Source organism: Rhinopithecus bieti, unplaced genomic scaffold (genome assembly GCF_001698545.2).
Source record: "Rhinopithecus bieti isolate Rb0 unplaced genomic scaffold, ASM169854v2 scaffold_5260, whole genome shotgun sequence".
In the NCBI taxonomy this organism is placed as follows: Eukaryota; Metazoa; Chordata; class Mammalia; order Primates; family Cercopithecidae; genus Rhinopithecus; species Rhinopithecus bieti.
Window position 1 is genome coordinate 302,514 of NW_016805896.1, and position 21,838 is coordinate 324,351.

Here is a 21,838-nt window from a genome sequence, read left to right on the forward strand (position 1 = left end):
TTTTAAGGCGGAGTCTCACTCTGTCACCCGGACTGGGGTGCAGTGGCCCGATCTCAGCTCAGTGCAAGCTCCGCCTCCCGGGTTTAGCCATTCTCCTGCCTCAGCCTCCAGAGTAGCTGGGACTACAGGCGCCCGCCACCTCGCCCGGCTAGTTTTGTATTTTAGTAGAGACGGGGTTTCACCGTGTTAGCCAAGATGGTCTCGATCTCCTGACCTCGTGATCCGCCCGTCTTGGCCTCCCAAAGTGCTGGGATTACAGGCTTGAGCCACCGCGCCCGGCAACATCAAGTTTTAAAACCTAAGACTTTCTAAAATTATAAAGTTGATTCTAATCTGGACTGGGGGTCTGCCAGCCTTAGGCTTACTTTCTCTATAGCTCTGTGCATCATGGACAAAGTTACCAAGACTGTTCACCTGGCAGTTACAGCTACTCTGGAAGGGAGTGTCTGGCATGGGGATGCTGGATAGCTACTGTTTGTCAAGAGGCTGGCCACACCTTTGATGAAGGATCATTACCTTCCCAGAATATTCTTATAATTCCCTGATGGGTCAGTTACATTTTATCACTTCCTACTGGTCATTACACCAGACAACTTTCAAAGACAGCGTGCAGGTGGACAGCAATATAATTCAGGCAGGAAAGAGCTGCTACTGCTGCGTCACTATGTGCTACCTCTAGAGATACAAAGAGACTGTTATACTAATCTCTTCTAAATTTAAAACTAAAGTAAATTTAAAGCAGTAAATTTAAAAACTAAAGAACAATGAAATAGGTGCAAAATGATTCTTTATAATTTAAGAAAATACAGGGAAGCAGTGGTCTGGGTAACACAAAAAATGGAAATACCCCATGCCATTTACATTTGATTTTGGCATGCAGAATATAATGTCTTCTGCCCCGAGGGCATGCCTGTCCTGGTCATGTTTTGTTTGACAGACATTAAAATCCATTTTCAATTCATGAATATATCAAACCTGAACATTACAGAAAGTTGATCAAATATACATTGAAGACCATCATGAAAAGCCTCTCTACATTGATTTGTGTTATTCTGAATTAATTTGTGCTTCATGTCTCTGAGTTTTCAAGAAGGAGGTTTATGAATAGCCCATATATTATCTTTGTGCATAAATCAGCCTGTGATTCTGCTCATACACAAGTCCATGAGAGCCTAATGAGTATTTCTGAGGATTTTAGATTTAGTGTAGTATTATAACAATACCTGCCTCATAGGCCTAATCTTAGGATTAAATGATTAATATAGATAAGGCAACATGAACTATTATTAGGTAAAAAGTGGTAGGAAGAGCTACAGAATAAATGAGAAAGATAATGTATAATGGTCATGAAATGTGAAACTCATACATTGAGCTTCCCTAAAGAAATAAGCTGTAGGTATTTATTAATTTGTTCAGTAATGAGTTACTGAAAACCACCAATGTCCCAAATAGTGTTCTAGGTGCTGGGATGAGCAGTGGTTAAACAGTCCAAATCTGTATTATGGAGCTTACATTCTAGTGTGATTTCTTATGATGTTTAAAACCTGCTTTTGTTAGTTTGCTATCTTATTTTTGGCCATTCAAAGAAAGGCTTCACACAGGGATGAAGAATTTTATTTTTATGTGAATAGGAATTATCATCTTGTAGTTTTCTTCTTCTTCTTTTTTTTTTTTTTTTTCCGAGACGGAGTCTCGCTCTGCCACCTAGGCTAGAGTGCAGTGGTGCGATCTCGGCTCACTGCAAGCTCCGCCTCCCGGGTTCACACCATTCTCCTGCCTCAGCCTCCCTAGTAGCTGGGACTACAGGCGCCCGCCACCTCGCCCGGCTAATTTTTTGTATTTTAGTAGAGACGGGGTTTCACTGTGTTAGCCAGGATGGTCTTGATCTCCTGACCTCGTGATCCGCCCGCCTCGGCCTCCCAAAGTGCTGGGATTACAGGCGTGAGCCACAGCGCCCGGCTCATCTTGTAGTTTTCTACCTGTGTTATCTCTCCTATGAGACTCTAAACTTTAAGGGCAAGACTGGTAATTGGTTAATTTTTCATCTGTGCCCATGCCTCCACAGTGCCTTCTTGCAGACAGCATGTAAAAAACTATACTTGCTGAATGGTCAACCAAGTCAAGTAACAAATCATGGAACTCTAGTTCATTATTTTATAGTCTCTTTTCCTACTCCTATAAACATAACCAATAGTACAAGGCGATGAAGATAAGTACCAAATTAGTGAAATATTAAAATGCTCTATAAAAGTTCCACAGAGAGGGAGTTCATTTTGGGTTAGAGTGAATAAAGAAGAGAGAAAATGACTTATGTGGAGAATAAGTCAGATTCAAGTAGATGGGAGGAGGGGATTATTGGTGGACAGGTGGACATTTTCTACTTGGAAGAATAAGAATGCTCAAGAGCCTTGGAAATCTTCATTTTATTCTGCAGGCAATGGCCTATTAGTGAAGGTTTCTGCCTGGGAGATTGACATGTAGTTTAGGTGAATTGCCACCAGCCTTGCAAAAAAGAACAAAACAGAAAAGAAAATACTAGAGTGTATCACCTGTAGAGAGGCCGAGTTTATGAAACTCTCATTTCAGCTGCACACACATGGGTAAATAAGTTGTAGGTGAGGGAGCACATCTGGAAGCGGGTTTTACTGAAAAAAGTTCCAACATCTCTAAACTAGAGCCCCTAATGCGATTCTTTTCTAGTGAGCCATTGTCTCTTTTCTCCATGCCAGAAATAGTTGTAATCCCACTAAGCAACTACATTATTTTTTATCATATTCATACCAGTTTGTCATATATAGGGACCAGATTGTGTTTTGTCAAAGACACACACACACACGCACGCGTGTGTGCACAAGGAAGCAGATTGAGTGTATTCAAACTATTACTATAGGGAGAGCACCTCAAATCCAGAGATCAAGTAGCTTGGCAGGGTAGTTTTATTTTAGAATTTTATAGAGAGGAGTAGAAAAGTTATAGGTGAGATGATTTACAATTGGGATTGTTTTGCAATCAGGAGAAGTCTCATTCAAATATCTGTAAGGCAAATGTTTAGCTCTATCTATCTGGCTGGTTTCAGAAGGACAAACAGTTCAAATCTCAGCTAAATCATTCGTGAGACAAAGAACAGGGAGTTGAAAGGTCTGTGTCTGTTCTTGTCTGCAGCTTCGGGCAAAAAAGGAAAGGTCTGTATTTGTCAAAGGCTCAGGTAAACAAGGGAGCTTTCATGGGTCTTAGGGAAGTCAGGAGAAAGAGTGGACAGTGAGTCTTATCTGTGTCTCAAGGGGAAAGGTAGTTCTTTTCCTTAAGACATTTCCCGGAAAATAAGAGTGGGGAGATTTCAGAAAATAAAAGGTTGGGGGAATTTCTGGACTATACCTGCTTTCCAGAAGCACAGAGCTCAGATAAAGTTCAGTGTTGTCAGTTTTCTCCTCTGGGCTGACTTTAAAGAAAGAAAAGACTCAAATGCCTGGCCCATTTCCTCCAAGTAAGTAAACTTAAGAGCATGCCTCCAGCTAGGTCCTTGGATGATAACTGATGTTGGCTAACATTGTTGAGGATATCATTCTGTAACAGGTAATTTCTTGTTAATCTGAGAATAAATGGTATTGGAATAGATCAATTAAAGTGAATTTGCTTGAGCCAGGGCAAAATTTAATACAAAATAGCAAAAAATAAAATTAAAAAAAAAAACAACTTTGAATGAAACTTTATATTGAAACTTGAAACTAAAAATAATGAAAATAAAATTATGTTACTCATTTAATAAAATGCAGTTTGTAATTCCAACTCAAAGTTAGTTTTAGACAAAGAATGGATGAGATGTTGATTTGGGTGGGTTGGGGAGCATCACTTTTCTGATACATTTGCATGATAGCTCCACACAATACTCTTCTTGTTACTTGTGATTGTCATAGCACAATTCTACAGAGGATACCATTAGCAAAAAATATTCAAAGCATCATTAATTTTCTGAGATGTCTTTCACTTCTTTGGCATTCACTTCACACTATTTTGGGGTGCTTATGTATCCATCTCTTCTTGATTGGATAGGTGGTCTAATTCTATTAAGCACTCATTTGTCAGTGGCTTTGCCTGAAGGATTCCAGTGACCCTAACTTTACCTTCCCTTACATCAGATTTTTATCTTTTGTGACATGTATGATGTCACCTTGTAATCGATTTGTGTGGAATGTATTGTATTACTAGATATATAAAATAAAGACATTGACCCAGTGTGTGGATTAAGTGAATACAAGTTATATTGGTTTTGTAATAAATGTTTTTCATGATGATGACCCTTATTGTTCTATCTAAATTTCTAATCATGAAGACTCCCAAGAAGAAGACTCCACAAGTCACCCTTCAGCATTTTATATGCTTTATTTTATTTAATTCTCACTTCAACTCTGTGGGGCAGGTACTATTATTATCCCCAATACATGGATGAGGGAATGGAGGCTGATATAGTTTGGCTGTGTCCCCACCCAAATCTCATCTTGAATTGCAGTGCCCATAATCCCCACGTGTTGTGGGAGGGACAAGGTGGAGGCAATAGAATCATGGGGGCAGTTACCTCCATGCTGTTCACCTGATAGTGAGTGAGTTCTCATGAGATCTGATGGTTTTATAAGGGCCTTTCCCCCAACTTCATTCTTCTTCTGGCCACCAAATGAAGAAGGACATATTTGCTTCCCCTTCCACCACAGTTGTAAGTTTCCTGAGGCCTCCCCAGCCATGCTGAACTGTGAGTCAATTAGACCTCCTTCCTTTATAAATCACCCAGTTTTGGGTATGTTCTTATTAGCAGCATGAGAATAGACTAACACAGAGGTTTTGATAATTTGTATGACTTTTCCAAAGGCAGAATTACCCAATGGCAAAGCCAGGACATGAATCCAGGAGTGACTAATCACAAATTTGTGCTCTGTGCTGAAATGGTATGCCAGCCTCCTTCTCCCTACCAAGTTCACCCATTTTTTTCCTACCCTAATTTTTCCTTTTGCCTGGATGTCCTTATCTACTTATTGAAAATTAAGTTGTATCTTGTTATATCTTTTTTAGCCAATTTAAGCCCTTTGTAGAAAGAAAGAGAAGCATATATGCTTTTTTTTTTTTTTTTTTTTTTTTTTTTTTTAAGCCGTGTATCCTTTTCAAGGTTATCTGAAAAGAAAGTGTGCTGGTTATGCACACTCCAGATTCTGGAGTCCTATAAGCTGGAGATCAACTTCTGGCTCTCTGTCTTATTAGCTGAGTGACCTATGGTAAAGTTAAAACTTCAATATCCTTGCTTGTGAAATAGTGGGGTTATTATTACTCATCTCATGGGATTGTTTTAAGATTAAACACAATAATACCTCTAAAGTGCTTCATGTTCTGCCTTTTTTATGGAAGGCTCCTGATATGGTTTGAGTCTGTGCCCCCTCCCGAATCTCATGTTGAAATGTAATATCCAGTGTTGAAGGTGGGGCCTGGTGAGAGGTGATTGGATCATGGGGGCAGTTTCTCATGATTTAACACCATGCCCCTTGGTGCTATAGTCATGGCAGTGAGTTCTCATGAGATCTGGTTGTTTAAAAGTGTGTAGCACCTCCCCTCCCGCTTCTCCCTCTTCCTTCTGCTTTGGCCATGTGAGATGCCTCACTACCCCTTTGCCTTCCACCATGATTGGAGGCTTTCTGAGACTTTCACAGAAGCAGAAGCCACTAGGTTTCCTATGCAGCCTGCAGAAGTATAAGCAACTTAAAACTTGTCTTTATAAATTACCCAGTCTCAGGTATTTCTTTATAACAGTGCAAGAATGAATTAATATAGCTCCTGATAAACATTTCCATTGTTTTTATGCTTACAGGCAAATAAGATAGATAGTAAACAGTGTAGTAAACTGGGAGCATCAGCCCTGCTTCATTCTCATTTCCACTACAGCTAAGTAATTTCATTTTTATCAATTTTTAAGTCACCGAAAGGAGACAACCATTTTCCAGGTTGAGTGGATTCTTTTTTAGTTTTAATTTTGTTTTTTGAGACAGAGTCTTGCTCTATCACCCAGGCTGGAGTGCAGTAGCACGATCTCAGATCACTGCAACCTCCGCCTCCCATGTTCAAGTGCTTCTCCTGCCTCAGCCTCCTGTGTAGCTGGAGCTACAGGTGTGTGCTACCATGCCCGGCTATTTTATTTTTTTTGTGTGTGTGTGTTTTTAGTAGAGATGGGGTTTCACTGTGTTGGTCAGGATGGTCTCGATCTCCTGACCTCGTGATCTGCCCGCCTTGGACTCCCGAAGTGCTGGGATTACAGGTATGAGCCACCGTGCCCAGCAAGTGGTTTCTTTAAAATTTATGTTGCAGATGGAAAGAACCAAGGTAGAAGTAACCGGGGTTCCAAGATTTTATTTAGTGCCACATCAGCCTTGAACTCACTGCCTCCAGGCTTCCTGTCCTGGTAAGAGAAAGGCATTATTTTGTAGTTAAAGTAATGGCTATTTTGGTTTTACTCTTTCTTTCAGCCAAACCCATTTTAAACTAACACAGTGGAAACAATTGTGAGCAGGAAAAAGATTTTATGGATTCCAATTATGTTTCGCAATCTGCAAGTCAGCATGATCTGGAACGTCTATTTACTGCGGCTTTTTGTTTCCTTGTTATGATAGTGTTGTATGTCTATGGGATAGAATAGTCTTTTAATTCATAGACAGCACTTATTTTATAGTCAAAATTGATAGGGTTGGGGATAAGCTAGGAAGCACAAATACAATTTGCTTTTTATGATTTTATCTTATTCTCTATGAATATATGTAATTTCCTAATCATATATTTACACACACACATACACACAAATATAAATTTTTGGTTCCCAAGTGTATCATTCCTCCAGTTATCAATTTTGTCTGAAATGTGGTAGGACCTGAACTACTAAGCACAATCATTGAAATTATATATTTCTCTTATTAACAAATGTTATTACTGGCAATGAGGAAAAAAATGTACTGGGTTTTTAAAATACTTCTACATATTTTTTTAAATGTTTGGGCTTTACCAAGAACTCATCAAAAAATGCTAATCCTTTTCCTTTCTATGTATAGTTGAAGGAACACACATGCACATACACGCCACAAAACAAAAACAAAGTTATCCTCACACACAGGATAGAAACCAAACCAAATCCCAACACACAGCAAGATGATAGGGAGGGAAAAGGACATAGTAGCCACAAAGAGCTTTTTTCTTTTTTTCTTCTTTTACCTTCATTACTGTCATCCGGAGTAGTGTAGATGGAAGCCAGGGTAAATAAGGAAAAGATAACAAAAGCCAATAAAATGAATGCCATTTCCAAGTTGGTGTAGGGAAGCTCCATGAACTGCCACCAAAAACTTCTTCACCTACAAGAGAAATACAACATTGGCTCAGCACACTCTAATCCAGAGACAGCTTGCTCAGCAATGATTTATTTTAGAATTCAACACGTGTGAGATTTACTGAAGCTTGTTAAAATACTTCTGTGTACCTGGAACAATGTATTTGGCACTGGCAAAAATGAAGTGTGCTCTTGTTTTGAAATTTGGCATACAATTTCACTGTGTAGATTGGAAGAGAGCCTAGAAGTCTGAATGGCAGAGTCAATTTACCTTTACACACCTTTGTGAGTTTTTCGACACTACTCTGGGAATAAAGATAAGGTATGCTGACATGCAATGAGCACTTAAACAGGACCAGGCACTTGAAAGAGCTTGAGCTATTACTTCCTTTAATCCTCACAATAACTCTGTGAGATACCAGTATTGTCTCCATTTCATAAATGAAGGAACTGAAGCATTAAGATGTAACTTACCTTAAGTTATAACTCTAGTATATGGCAGAGGTGAAACACCAACTCTGGCAATCTGGTTACAGAATCCTCACTCTTAGTCAGTATACTATACTGACACTTGACTAACCAACTAACCAACCAACCAGCCAACCAATCCCAAACCCACCGTAATGGTTAGGATCATGTTTTGCAAAAGTGTTAAGTGGGTTGATTGGAGAGGAGTTTTTATATTAGGTAGTAGAAGATACAGTGGGTTAAGCCAAGGATATTGGAAAGAATTTAATGTCAAGATGAGAGCTTAGTCTTTTTTCAAATGATATTAGAAGATGAATATAAGGTCCTTGGTAGTGCAGAGACATGATGAAGCAGTATTTTGAGAATATTAATGGCATCTCCATGTACAGGAGAGAATGAAGGAAGAGACTGGTAACTGGAAAAAACTCAGAGTGAGTTTTAGCTCTGTGTTAGGATTTTAGCAGGAAGGATGGAGAGGAAGGGATAAAACTAAAAGCCGATTTGATAGAAGGGAAGAAGGATCTTGGCAGCTTGTTGGCTATATGGTGTGCAGAGGGTGTCCCAACATTAAAATGAAGTGCAGGAAGGAAGAGGAGAAACAAAGATCACTGGGAAAAAGAGGCCCCCAGAATCATGTGTGAAATCCGTGGTAGAGAATATCAGTTCCTCAAACTTCCTTGTGGTTACTAGGGATGCAGATGCACTCTCACGTATTCGGCCATTCATCAATATTTGGAAAATGAATTGATCATGCTTATTCTTCTTCAGAGAATATGAAGACTATTAACTCTGCTAAAGCAGCACAGAGAATACGGTTATTTTTACTATCAGTTTTCTGTGAGGACTCTTTCCTGAAGAAAAAAATAAAAATAAAAACAGAAAAGAAAAAATTGTGCCCTTTAGTGGTTTTTAAGTGCTATAGGTCGGAGAGAGAAGGATGAATTGCCCACACTCTCTAAAGATGTTTCATTATACGTACGTGTTACCCTGTGCTCATGCAAAATGGTTTCTCCTATTCTCCGGTTTTGTCCTACGCCTAGATTTAAGGTACCTGTCTTTGAGAGGAGGCAGTTGTTAATGTTTTCTGGACACATAGCTCATATGTGGTGATTCCCTCCCTCCCTCCCTCCCTTCCTCTGGCAACCTGGTTACAGAATCCTCACTTTTTTTTTTTTTTTTTTCTTGTTTTGAGACAGACTCTTGCTCTGTCGCCCAGGCTGGAGTGCAGTGGTGCGATCTCGGCTCACTGCAACCTCCGCCTCCCGGGTTCAAGCAGTTCTCTGCCTCAGCTTCCAGAGTGTCTTCTTCCTTCCTCTGTCTCTCTGTCTCTCTCTCTGTCTCGTTCTCTTTCTCTCCTTTCTCTTCTTTCTCTTTCTCTCTCTCTCTCTCTTTTTTCTTTTTGAGACAAAGTCTTGCTCTGTTGTCCAGGCTGGAGAGCAATGGCATGATCACAGTTTACTGCATCCTCAGCCTTGGGCTCAAGCAATCCTCCCATTTCAGCCTCAAGAATAGCTGGGGCCACAGGCATGCACTACCACCCCCAGCTAATTTTTTGGTTTTTATGTAGAGACAAGGTCTCGTTACGTTGTCCAGGCTGGTCTCAAACTCCTGGGCTCAAGCGATACACCCACCTCTCCTCCCAAGTGCTGAGATTACAGGCATAGCCGCCGCGTCTGACCCTGTGATGAGTTATTTCTAGCTCACTATTCTAGATGCTGTCATTCTAGGCATAATAAACGCAAAATAATGGTCTTTGAATTTTCAGTAGAAATTGAAAGTTGGAGGAAAATACATAGTGGGATAATAGATATTGTCAGACATCTATGACTATGGAACTTGGAACCCGACTACCTTCTTGTCACGTGCTCAGGGCAAACAGCCCTTGACCAGGGGCTCTCCACAACTATGCCCTAAATTCCAGAAGAGGTGATTTCTGCATAAATAAACCAGCCAAGAGATATTTTCCTAAATGCAAAGATGATGCTTCTGGTGCCTACACTGTTGCCGTTCTTGTGTATCCTTGATGGAGCATCTGAAGAGCAGCTGGTTATACAGCCTGCATTTCTTCCTGGGATGTGTATCTGTAGTCTGTTCTCTGGACATTTTCTCCATCTCAGCTTACTTGGTGCAAAAATGTATCACTTGTTCCCTGCAGCTTCTCTTAGGGTTAGGACCAACTGAAATTATTATCTAGTAACAGATAGTAGGTAAATCATATTCATTTTGTATGATAAAAATTAATGGAACTACTTTTATCATATCATATATTCTATCACATTTAAGCTTATCTAAGCTTAGTTAAATTAAAATCATTTACTAGTGACTAAAGCAGGGTTACCTTGATATGTCATTATTTCTTAGATCATTTAGGAAACAGATTAAATTCAGACATTATCTTGATTTAAGGAGGGAAATGGATCATTAGACTATCCCAACCCTACCATTCTGTATTCCTACTATCCTTCAGCATCACGAAGGGAATGATCTTTGTAAATGGAAATCAGATTCACTCCTCTTCTACGTAACTAGCAAATGGCTTCCCTTGGAATAAAATTCAAACTCCCAGTTCTTCCCTCCTAGGCTCCCATCACCTGCCCCGCATCCATCTGATGGTAGCCTGTATGACAGTTTGCATGCTCCTGCACTGACCTGGCTTGCGTACCTTGCCCGGCTAAGCTCATCCTCTCTTCCTCCTGCCTGAGAATCTCCTCCACATTCTCATTTGTCTACTTTCTCTGTGTCTTCTCTTCAGTTCAAGCACCACCTACCCACAGGGGCCTTTCTTGACTTCTAATCTAAGGACTGTTTTATTCTCATCACAGCTATTCTCCATTGCATTATTTTTATTTTTATTTTTTTTTGAGACGGAGTCTCGCTCTGTCACCAGGCTGGAGTGCAGTGGTGCGATCTCGGCTCACTGCAAGCTCCACCTCCCAGGTTCAAGTGATTCTCTTGCCTCAGCCTCCCAAGTAGCTGGGACTACAGGTGCGTGCCACCACACCTGGCTAATTTTTTGTATTTTTAGTAGAGATGCGGTTTCACTGTATTGGCCAGGATGGTCTTGATCTCCTGACCTTGTGATCTGCCCGCTTCAGCCTCCCGAAGTGCTGAGATTACAGATGTGAGCCATCGCGCCTGGCTGCATTTTTTTGTTATTGTTTCTTTGTCTTTCCCCATTAAAGTTCTATGAAACCAGGCTGCTTTGTTTACCTCTGTACCTATAGGACTTCGAAGAAATGACTGGCATATAGTACATTTTTCCATAAGTATTCATTGAGTGACCGTAAACAAACGAGTGGATGAAAGCAGCACTGAAGAAGGCAAGTTGATGCAAAAATCTGAATTTCGCAGCTGTGAATAGAAACTCTGGATTGAAGATATATTTGGAAATCTCAGCGGCATCAAGCACTCTATTACTTGAGAAAATCCCACCCAGAGGACAAGAAGTGTATTTTGAAAATGACTTTAAGGTTTCCATAAAATAAGCAGCGTGGTTGGGACTGACGGCTTTTCTTGCTGCTGTTACTGCCCTCATGGGGGGAGATGTGCTTCCTTTCCTTTGTTGCTTTATTTTTCTGTCTTCATGGTTGCTGAATGAGCTCACTGCTCTCCTTGTGCACCATCCATTCGTTCTCTTGTGGCTCCCTTGCGTGCTGTTATGATTGCTCGAGGACAGCCTGGAACATACTCTTCTTACTGGGCCTCTTTCCTAATGTAGATGCTGTGTGCATGCATCAAGGGCCGAAGGGACTAGGTAAAATGTCTGCCTTCATCTAAAGAAATATCTGCTAGAGTAAAAATAAAGGGCTTATTTACAGGAAGTAAATGCACTTTTCTGGGCAGTGGGAATTTAGCGTTTTGAATTCTTACAGCCTGCTGTATTAGAAAACTATGGGCTGAAAAAAATTCTGTGAGATACTGCAGTGCCCACTCCCCCACTAGCCTTCAAAGGCCTTGTGGAAAAAGTCTAAAGGCTACTAACCAACATGCCTGCCCCTTCTGTTGCTTGCTGGATTTATCTGCTTTTTTTTTTTTTTTCTGAGACAAAGTATCCCTTCCTCCTTTAAAAATTCTGAACAAGACTCACCTGATGCATTGAATGCTTATCTAATTTAAATAATCTGAAACCAGTGGTACTTTTTTCTGTTTTATCTGTAGGCGGGTGGATGGCTATACAAATGATGCTGTCATGGTGTAAATCCTGTCTACTAAACAAAGCCTTAATTATCCCGTCCATCTGTGAAATGCCAACAACGCTCATTAGTCTCTGCGTATGGTTTCTGAATTATGTATTCACCTTGAAGGCTCATACAGGCAGAAAACTGTTTCTTATTTACTCCCTGACACCAAGTACTTGGCAAATCACACTTGCTGAATGACAAATAATGTGTCCCAGCTCCTGTCATTGCTGTCCCTACTTGACATTTCAACCTGCTACATGTCTCTTTGATTTTCTCAATCTCTCTTTTTGGATGGATCCCCTATCATGTTGCCTTCCTCTGTTTCTTGGGACAATTCCATGTTTCAAGTCTTCTTCTCATCACACTCTGAACAAAAAGCCATCTTGTCCTTGAGAACTTTCCTTCAAATGAAGTTTCAGGTTTGGAAAGAAAATAAAAAATCACCCTTGTGAAGACACCATACAATGATTGAATTTTCCCTAAACTGTTTTGGTGAACTAGATGCCCAGCCTGAATTCCTCTAGTGACGAGGAACTGCCTATCATTGGAGGCAATCCGTTTAAGCTCTGGATAACCCTGCTCTTTAGAAAACTCCATCTTTATATGAGCCAAAATTCTGTTCCTTTTAACTGTTACCATGTGATTCGTAAATACAGAACTAAAAAGCTCTTCTTTTATGAGAGGGGTCCTCAAACATTTGAAGACCAGGACTTTGTCATGTTGCCTGGGCTTTCTCTCCTTTGTCTAGACAAATATTCTTCATATGGCATAATTCTATGTCCTTTGTCCCTTTTGATTTCTCTTTTACTTCTAAATCCCTCTAAAGTGGAGTAACCAAGCTGAAGGTAATATTTTGAATTAGGTTGACTAGATTCCAATAAGGCAACAACAACACCCACCATATTTTTTTTTTTTTGAGACAGAGTCTCACTCTGTTGCCCAGGCTATAGTGCAGTGGCATGATCTTGGCTCACTGCAACCTCTGCCTCCTGGGTTCAAGCGATTCTCCTGCCTCAGCCTCCTGAGTGGCTGGGACTACAGGCACACACCACCACGCTCAGCTAATTTTTGTATTTTTAGTAGAGACAGGATTTCACCATGTTGGCCAGGATGGTCTTGATCTCTTGACCTCGTGATCTGCCCACCTCGGCCTCCCAAAGTGCTGAGATTACAGGCGTGAGCCATTGCGCCCCGCCACACCTACCACATTTTAACTCAGTGATCTGCCAATGGTCTGGTTGCCAGTCAGGCCTCATTTAAAAAAACGTATAATATAGGGCAATCCATGCCTCCAACGATAGTGAGTTCCTCGTCACTAGAGGAATTCAGGCTAGACATCTATTTGACCAAAACAGCTTAGGGAAAATTCAGCAATTGTTAGTTTTCAATTTATTTAATATCACTTTCTGAGTTTCTAAAGGATTATTTAAAAATTAGTTATTAATTTTTGTGATTTTAAACATATGATTATAAATAATATGTTGAAGAATTTTGGAAACTAAAGATAGCTAGATATAGCACTTCCTACCTACTCTTATTTTTCTTATTTCACAGAATGATTGAAGATTCCTTTGCTTTATGTCACCCACAAGGTTTTCCTCCCCCAATTTTATTGAGGTATAATTGGCAAATAAAAATTGTATACAGTTAGGGTTTACAATTTGATTTTTTCATATATACACATGCCCACTAGGTTAACAAGCAGGTGTTCTATGCCTTCTTTTAAATCTTGGGCAAAAACATTGCCTGAAACAAGGTTATCTTTTCCGTAAGAACAAGCTAAATATATGTGATTGTTGAATTTGCTTAACCTATAAGCTTAGGAGACTGATTTGTGTCTTAGGGAGGGTCACATGTGAAATACAGAACTTTGAACAGTGTCTGGCATTTGGTGAATGCCCAATCATACAATCATTGAGATTCATCCCCCCTTTCTGTGTCCACTAGAAATTCTGACGTTTAATTCACCACTGGAGATTTATTCTTTAAAAGTGTTTTCTTTAATTTTAGGCTGAATTTCTATTTGGTTCATTTTAAAAAATTCTCTTGGTTTCATTTAAAGAAATTCCCTGAGACACATTGAACTGTCTTTTAAAGACATTATTCTCATCCTTCCTTGAATTCTTCCGCTTTTCAATTTATTTACAATGACACCTTTCTGAGTTTCTGAAGGATGAATGTAAAAATTCCAGTTATTAATTTTTGTGATTATAGATAATATAACATGTTGAAGAATTTTGGAAACTAAAGAGAATAGGAAATAGGAAATAAAATCATGGAAGGGTTTGTGTTTTTATTTTGGTATTCTCATTTAATGAATTGAATTATTGAGGCAATGGGCATTTATAAGGTTAGAAGAAGCACTGCCAAATTTGCGAGTCTCTGAGGTATAGGTTTACTAAAGTTCTTCTCCCCTTCATGAGGGTATACACACTGTATTTAACGTTGTGAATAATAACTTTCATTTTTTTCTTTATGTCTTTTGTCTTTAACTAGATATTCATCCCCTAAGCAAAATAATTAGAATTCTTTTGTGCTTGAAAAATATTAGATCTCCAAAGTCATTTTAACTTGGAGTCATTAGAGCTTTATTTTTGTCCAAGAAGAGCATGAATTCAGGTATCTTCAGGTTTTCCCCTTGCACGTTCTTCAAAGCATTTCATTCTTCTAGGTAGAGTGGAATCACATAAACTCACCCACAACTGTGTAGTTCTGATGCTCTTAATCTGATAGATGAAGTGCTCACTGAATATAAGCAAATGTTCTATACATTGTTTTATAGCAGCATTGTGGGCTCTGATTAGATACTGAATTCTTTCTTTCTTTTCTTTTTCTTTTCTTTTCTTTTCTTTTCTTTTTCCTTTCCTTTCCTTTCCTTTCCTTTCCTTTCCTTTCCTTTCCTTTCCTTTCCTTTCCTTTCCTTTCCTTTCCTTTCTTTCGTCTGTCTTTTTTGACGGAGTCTTACTCTGTTGCCTAGGCTGGAGTGCAGTGGTGCAATCTTGGTTCACCGCAACCTCTGCTTCCTGGGTTCAAACGATTCTCCTGCTTCAGTCTCTCAAGCAGCTGGCATGTGCCAGGACACCCTGCTATACATATGTTTTGTTTTGTTTTGTTTTGTATTTCTAGTAGAGATGGGGTTTTACCCTGTTGCCCAGGCTGGTCTCAAACTCCTGACCTCAAGTAATCTACCTGCCACGGCTCCCCAAAAAGTGCTGGGATTATAGGTGTGAGCCACCATGCCTGGCCAGATATTGAATACTTTCAATCATTTGATTGAATTAAACATTGATTCAATCATCTTGGTTGAATTAGATATTTGTTAAAATAGAAGAAGGCTTTACTTAGAACATTATACCTTATTCCCCATTCCTTGACTTTCTATTGATGTTAGGTATATCTCCAGTCTTTAGAATCCCTAACATTTTGCAGAGATTATTCTGTTTTTGCCCATGGTTGTTATCCATTTAAAGGAAGATATATTTATAGTCCCCTTTCAGTCATAAGCTTCACACCCCAAAGTTCCTATTTAAAGTTGCAAGCAGTTTCCCATTTCACCACCACTAGATCCTACAGAGTGAGCTCTGTGTGAGCCTTGGGGGTGGTAGCATGTGGAGAGGTGGGGTGGCTCTCTAACATTTCTCCTCCCTCCTGCCGACATTGGCTGAGCTAGCAGGAACTCTGGAAGTGGGAGCCGACGCAAAGCATCAGAGACCTGATTATTTATTTTTTTGAGGTGGAATCTTGCTCTGTTGCCCAGACTAGAGTGTGGTGGCGGGATCTCAGCTCACTTTAACCTCTACCTCCCGGGTTCAAGCAATTCCCTGCCTCAGCCTCCTGAGTAGAGGGGATTATAAGCATCAGCCACCACACCTGGCTATTATTATTATTATTATTATTATTATTTTATTTTTAGTAGAGACAGGGTTTCACCATCTTGGCCAGGGTGGTCTCGAACTCCTGACCTTGTGATACACCCTCTTTGGCTTCCCGAAGTGCTGAGATTACAGACGTGAGCCACAGTGCCTGGCCAGAGACCTTATTAAACTGAGTCTTATAAACAGGGTAGAGATTACCTGTCGCAACCCGGGTATAACTATGACAGTGGGCCACTGGGCTGCTGGACAGTAGAATTGACCCAACTCCTTGCAACTACAGACTCTACTGTAGGCATGAGGAATTGACTGTGGCTTCTTTTATAATGTGTATCAGTGTTGTAATTTCTATTTTGCTAGGTTTCAAAGGGCAGAAACTGTAACTACCTTGCCAAGGTTCAAAGGTGATTTATGAATTTTTTTTTTTAAGATAAGGATGAATGGCTCAGTAATAGAGTTAAGATGATTATGTAAAGAATAGAAATCAATTAAAGAAAATCATTCTATTTGTTTCCTAGAACTCTTAAGTGAAATTGTTGATTTACTTCTTCATAGTAGAAAGAATATATCTCTGACAAAGTTATGCTATGGCATAAAGATAAATTATTAGTAAATCCTGTGATTTTCTTTTAAAAGAAAAATTGAGACTCAAATACTACTCTATTTGAAAATATGCTTGCTTTCAAAATGGGGAGAATAACCAAGGCACTTAATCCTTTGGCTTAGAATGGCAGTAGAAAATTTATCATAGGTGGGCAATTGGCTTTGAGCAAATATGTAATATTTCTAAACTTCAAGAAACTTAAGAGATTTCACTGGACAAAGATCTCATGCATCCTTGGACTTGTACTTACTATTTCTCAAACTTAATGTGTTTAAAACAGAATTCCTTCTTTATCTCACCCCCTTTATTTCCCTTTTCATTTGACAGCAGCTCCATGTTTCTAGTTGTTCAGCATAAAATCCTCAAAGTCATCCTTGGCGCCTATCTTTCTTTCACAGTTCATATCCTCTTCTATCAAGAAATCCTATTGGCTTTATCTTTTTTTTTTTTTTTTTTTTTTTTTTTTTTTTTTGAGGTGGAGTCTCACTCTGTCACCCAGGCTGGAGCATAGTGGCATGATCACAGCTCACTGCAACCTCCACTTCCCAGGTTCAAGTGATCCTCCTACCTCAGCCTCCTGAATAGCTGGGATTACAGGTGCCTGCCACCATGCCTGACTCATGTTTGCATTTCTTTTTTTTTCTTTTTTTAGTAGAGTTGGGGTTTCACCATGTTGGCCAGGCTGGTCTTGAACTCCTGACCTCAAGTGATCCACCCGCCTCCGCCTCACAAAGTGCTGGGATTACAAGCATGAGCCACCAGGCCTGGCCCCTACTGGCTTTATCTTCAACATACATTCAGAATCCCACCACTTCCATCGCAACTGCCCTGATTTGAAGCACTACTACTCACAAGGTTGAATGAAATAGGGTCTTAACTGATCTCTCAGCTTCTCCCCTTGCTTTTCTTGTCTACCCTTAAGACAGCACTTTAAGATTGTAAGGCATACTACATTGCCTATCTGGTCAACACTCCATTATGGCTCCTATTTCACTCAGATTAACGCCAGCATCTTTGTAAATGCCCTGTTGGAAGACCCTAAATTATCTGGTCCCGCTTTGTCTCTGACTTTCTCTCCTACTTTCCTCCCCGTCATTTGCTCCATTCTAGGTGCACTATCCTCCTGGCTTTTGCTCCTTCACTCCAGGCATGTTTTTGCCAGAGGGCCTTTGTACTGGCTATTCTCTTTGCCTGGAATGCTCTTTTCTGGAGACCTGAATGGCTCACCTTCTTACCTCCTTCAAGTCTTTGCTCAGACGTGTTACTTTCTCAGTGTGGTCTACTCTCACCATCATATTAAAAGTTGGAACTCCCCCCAGTCTCCTTAGCCTGCTTTGTTATATTTTTGCAAAGCAATTATCACCTTCTAATCTTTACTTATTATATTTATTGTTTAGTATAATAGAATTTAAGCTTCACGGGGCAAGGATTTTTGTGTGTTTTGTTTGCTGAGCCTAGAACAGTGCTTGGAATAGTACCTGGCTAGTAGGAGGAGCTCAATTAGTATTTACCAATATGATTCAATGAATGAATGAATGAATGAAGATCTAATGAAGAGGATACAGATTTGCCTGGTGGAATGATTCCTCATTGATAGGGATATCTTTAGGTCACTACAAAAATAAATTTGGTAGGGAGTTTAGTTGAATGGAAAAAGCTTACCCATTAGAGTCATACCTGACTCTAGCCCCTGGCACTTACAGATATAGTTTTTGTATTTTTGACATAAGAATAATACCTATTTTCAGGGTTGTTGTGAGGATTAAATTAATTAACATATGTAACATACCAAATAAAGTAACCGATACATTGTAGGACCTCACAAAATGATAGCTATTATCAGCAGTCTCCTCTTCCATGGGAAGATTGTGAGGAGCTCTCACAAGGTGAGCACATTCTATCAAACACTTAAGGAAAAAAAAATTTGCATAAAATCAGAAAATAGAGGCAGAGGAAACAATTCCTAATCATTTTATGAGGCCTGGATTAGTTCTGATATCCAAAACTGGTAGACATTACAAAAACAATAACAAAAGTAAATTGCAGACTAATATTCTTAATGTACACAAACACAAAAATCCTAATAAGATGATAGCAAATGAAATCCAGCAATGTACATAAAAGGATACTATAATGAGTAAGTAGGGTTTATCCCAGGGTCGCCTTAACATTTGGGATTCAATCACTGTAATGTTCTCTGTTAACAGAATAAAGCAGAAAAGCTACATAATGAGGCAGGGCGCGGCGACTCACGCCTATAATCTTAGCGCTTTGGGAGGCCGAGGTGGGCGGATCACAAGGTCAGGAGATAGAGACCGTCTTGGCTAACACGGTGAAACCCGGTCTCTATTAAAAAAAAAAAAAAAAAAAAAAAATTAGCCGGGCACGGTGGCGAGCACCTGTAGTCCCAGCTACTCGGGAGGCTGAGGCAGGAGAATGGCGTGAACCCGGGAGGCTGAGCTTGCAGTGAGCTGAGATCGCGCCACTGCACTCCAGCCTGGGCGACAGAACGAGACTCCGTCTCAAAATAAAAAAAAAAAAAAAAAAAAGAAAAGAAAAACTACATATATGGTCATTTCCATAAATACTAACAAGGCATTTGAAAAAAATTAACACTCTTCATGATAAAAATACCAGAAAGTTAGGAATAAAAATGATCTTCCTCATTTGATAAAGGCCATCTATGAAAAACCTAGAGCTAACACCATAGGTAAAGGTGAACTATTGAGTGCTTTGCCCTTAAGCACAATATTTACTTCAGTCATTTCTATTCAACTTATACCGAAGGCTTTAGCCAATGCAATAAAGTTAGACATAAAAATTTAAAACCTAAAGATCACAATTTAATAAGTAAAACAAACTCTATTTTAGTTGATATGATTGTTTATGTAAAAAATCCTAAGAATTTTACAAGATTAGAATTTAGTAGCATCTTAGGATACAAGGTCAATATTGAAAACAAGGTCAATATTGAAAACAGAAATATTGTGTTTCTGTATATTGGCTTCAATAATTGTAAAATAAAACATGAAAATTATATTTTAAATAGAGCTCAATAATTTAGAAATAAATTAACAAAAAATACTGAAGATACATACACTTAAAACTAAAATACTGCTGAGAGAAATAAAGTATCTAAATAAATTGAGAGATACACCATATTTATGGATTGAAAAACTCAATATTGTTAAGTTTCCCAGATTAACCTATAAATCCAAGGCAATTATAGTTATAATCTTTCATCCTTTTTTTGTAGAAATTGACAAGCTGATTCTAAACTGTCTAAGGAAATGCAAAAGCTACACCCAAACTTTTGAGAAAGAACAAAGTAGGAAGACTCAAACTATCTGACTTCAAGACTTACTGTAAAACTTTAGTAATCAAAAGAGAATAGTATTTGTGTAAGTGGCAACAAATAGATTCGTAGTACTAAATAAAGATTTCAAAGTTAAGATCGACTCTTTATGACATTTGATTTCCTACGAAGGCTCCAAAGCAATTCAGTAATGGAAAGAAAATCGTTTTTGAAAGCGGTAGTGGAACGATGAGATATTTATAAGAAAAAAAGGAACTTCTATTTCTGCTTCAGCAATATATGAAAATAAATTCAACATAGTTTTAGAACGGAATGTAAAAGCTAAAACAATAAGACTTCTAGAAAAAAGCATAGTGGAGTGTCCTTATAACTTAGTGGTTAAAAAAAAGACTTTTAAAGATAGGACATGAAAATTAATAACCAAACAAAATTTGTAATTAGACCTTTCATAATTTAAAGCTAGTGCTCATCAAAATGCTTCATTAAGAAAATGAGTGGGCAAGGCTCAGATTGGGGGAGAATATTAACAAAATGCATATTTGACCAAGAACTTGTATCGACAATATATGCTTATGAAAACTCCTCCAAGTCAATAACAAAAAGACAATCCAAGTTTTAAAAAATGGCCCAAATATTTGAATAGACATTTCACAAAGGAACATATGCAAATGACCAATAAACCTAAGAGAAAATGCTGAACAACATTCATCATCAGACACATGCAAATAAAATCACAATAAGATAGCATTGCCTAACCACCAACATAGCTAAAATTAAAGCCAAAACCCTAAGATTGGCAAAGATGTGCAGTAACTGAAATGTTCATACAATATTAGGGTGTTAAAATGATACAGTTCCTTGGAAAAAAATCTCTGGAAGTGTATAAAATAAACTGTAACTACAGTATGACCTAGAAGTTCCACAACAGACTGAAAACATGTTCATATGTTCAGAGAAACACTTATCTCCAATAGCAGGCTGATTCATACTAGCCAAGAACTGGACAAAACTCAGGCTTCATGGACAAGAGACTGGATATACACAAATTACATATTTATATAATGGAATCCTACTCAACATTAAAAAGGATGATTTTGTGGTACACACAACAAGACAAATGAATCTGAAGAAAACATTGAGCATACATGCTATGTAGAGAGGAAGATTACATCTGGAGGCAGGGCTAGGAACTGATTAGGTAGAGGAAGGAAACAGCATTCCAGATCTGGAGCTATATCGATGATCTGCATATCTTTTATTTGTTTATATTATTATTACTTTTAAAGTTTCCTTTTAAACAAATTTTACTTTAAGTTCTGGGATACATGTGCAGAGATGTTCTCTACATCTTGACGGGGGTTTGGATTACATAGATGTATATGTCCATCACAATTCATTGAATCATAACACTAATGATTTGTGCATTTCACTCTAATTGAATTTTATTTCGAGAAAATAGTTAAACAAGTATCGACTTCTAGTTAGTGATATACTTTCCTAAATGCTTAGGGGTAAAGTTTACTGAGGTCTTCAACTTTAAAAGGTATCATAAAAATAAAGGTGAATCAGTGGATGTACAGACAGATGGCTATTAGATAATATGTAAAGAAGCCAATATAACAAAATGTTAATTTTACAATCTACATGGAAGGCATTTGAGTGTTCATGATACAATTATTTCAATTTTTCTCTATGTTTGAACAATTTTCATAACAAAGTGTTGGGAACTAAAAGGCTTTGCTACTACTGCATTCCAAAGAATTTTTAAAATTGTTGATGACATAATTGCTAGTCTCTGTCCTACCAGAGACTGGTGTGAGACTGGGTGTGTTTTTTATATTTTCTCACATGGGACAAAAGGCAAGTCAATAACATCAGTTTGATTCAATTTCAATTTTCAAGGCATATCCCATAATATTTCAGTTCAGATTTGCAGGTTGACTATCTAGAACAAAACAATGCTGGCCACAGATTGGTTTCTTTCTTTCTTTCTTTCTTTCTTCCTTTCTTTCTTTCTTTCTTTCTTTCTTTCTTTCTTTCTTTCTTTCT

At 38.7% G+C, this 21,838-nt stretch overlaps 1 long non-coding RNA gene across 4 annotated transcripts in view; it reads right to left on the minus strand.

Moving 5' to 3' along the window:
- Positions 1-3,381: 3,381 nt before the first annotated feature.
- LOC108530870 (uncharacterized) overlaps positions 3,382-21,838 on the minus strand; it is a 27,963-nt gene continuing 9,506 nt past the window's right edge. For 3 of the 4 annotated variants that reach the window (XR_001886009.1, XR_001886008.1, XR_001886006.1), the window contains 2 exons: positions 7,237-7,373; positions 6,368-6,433 (listed from right to left, as the gene is read on the minus strand). This is a non-coding gene — a long non-coding RNA (uncharacterized LOC108530870). Of the gene's footprint in view, positions 3,590-6,367; positions 6,434-7,236; positions 7,374-21,838 lie in introns of those variants that run through there. The other variant, XR_001886007.1, reaches the window with a different exon arrangement.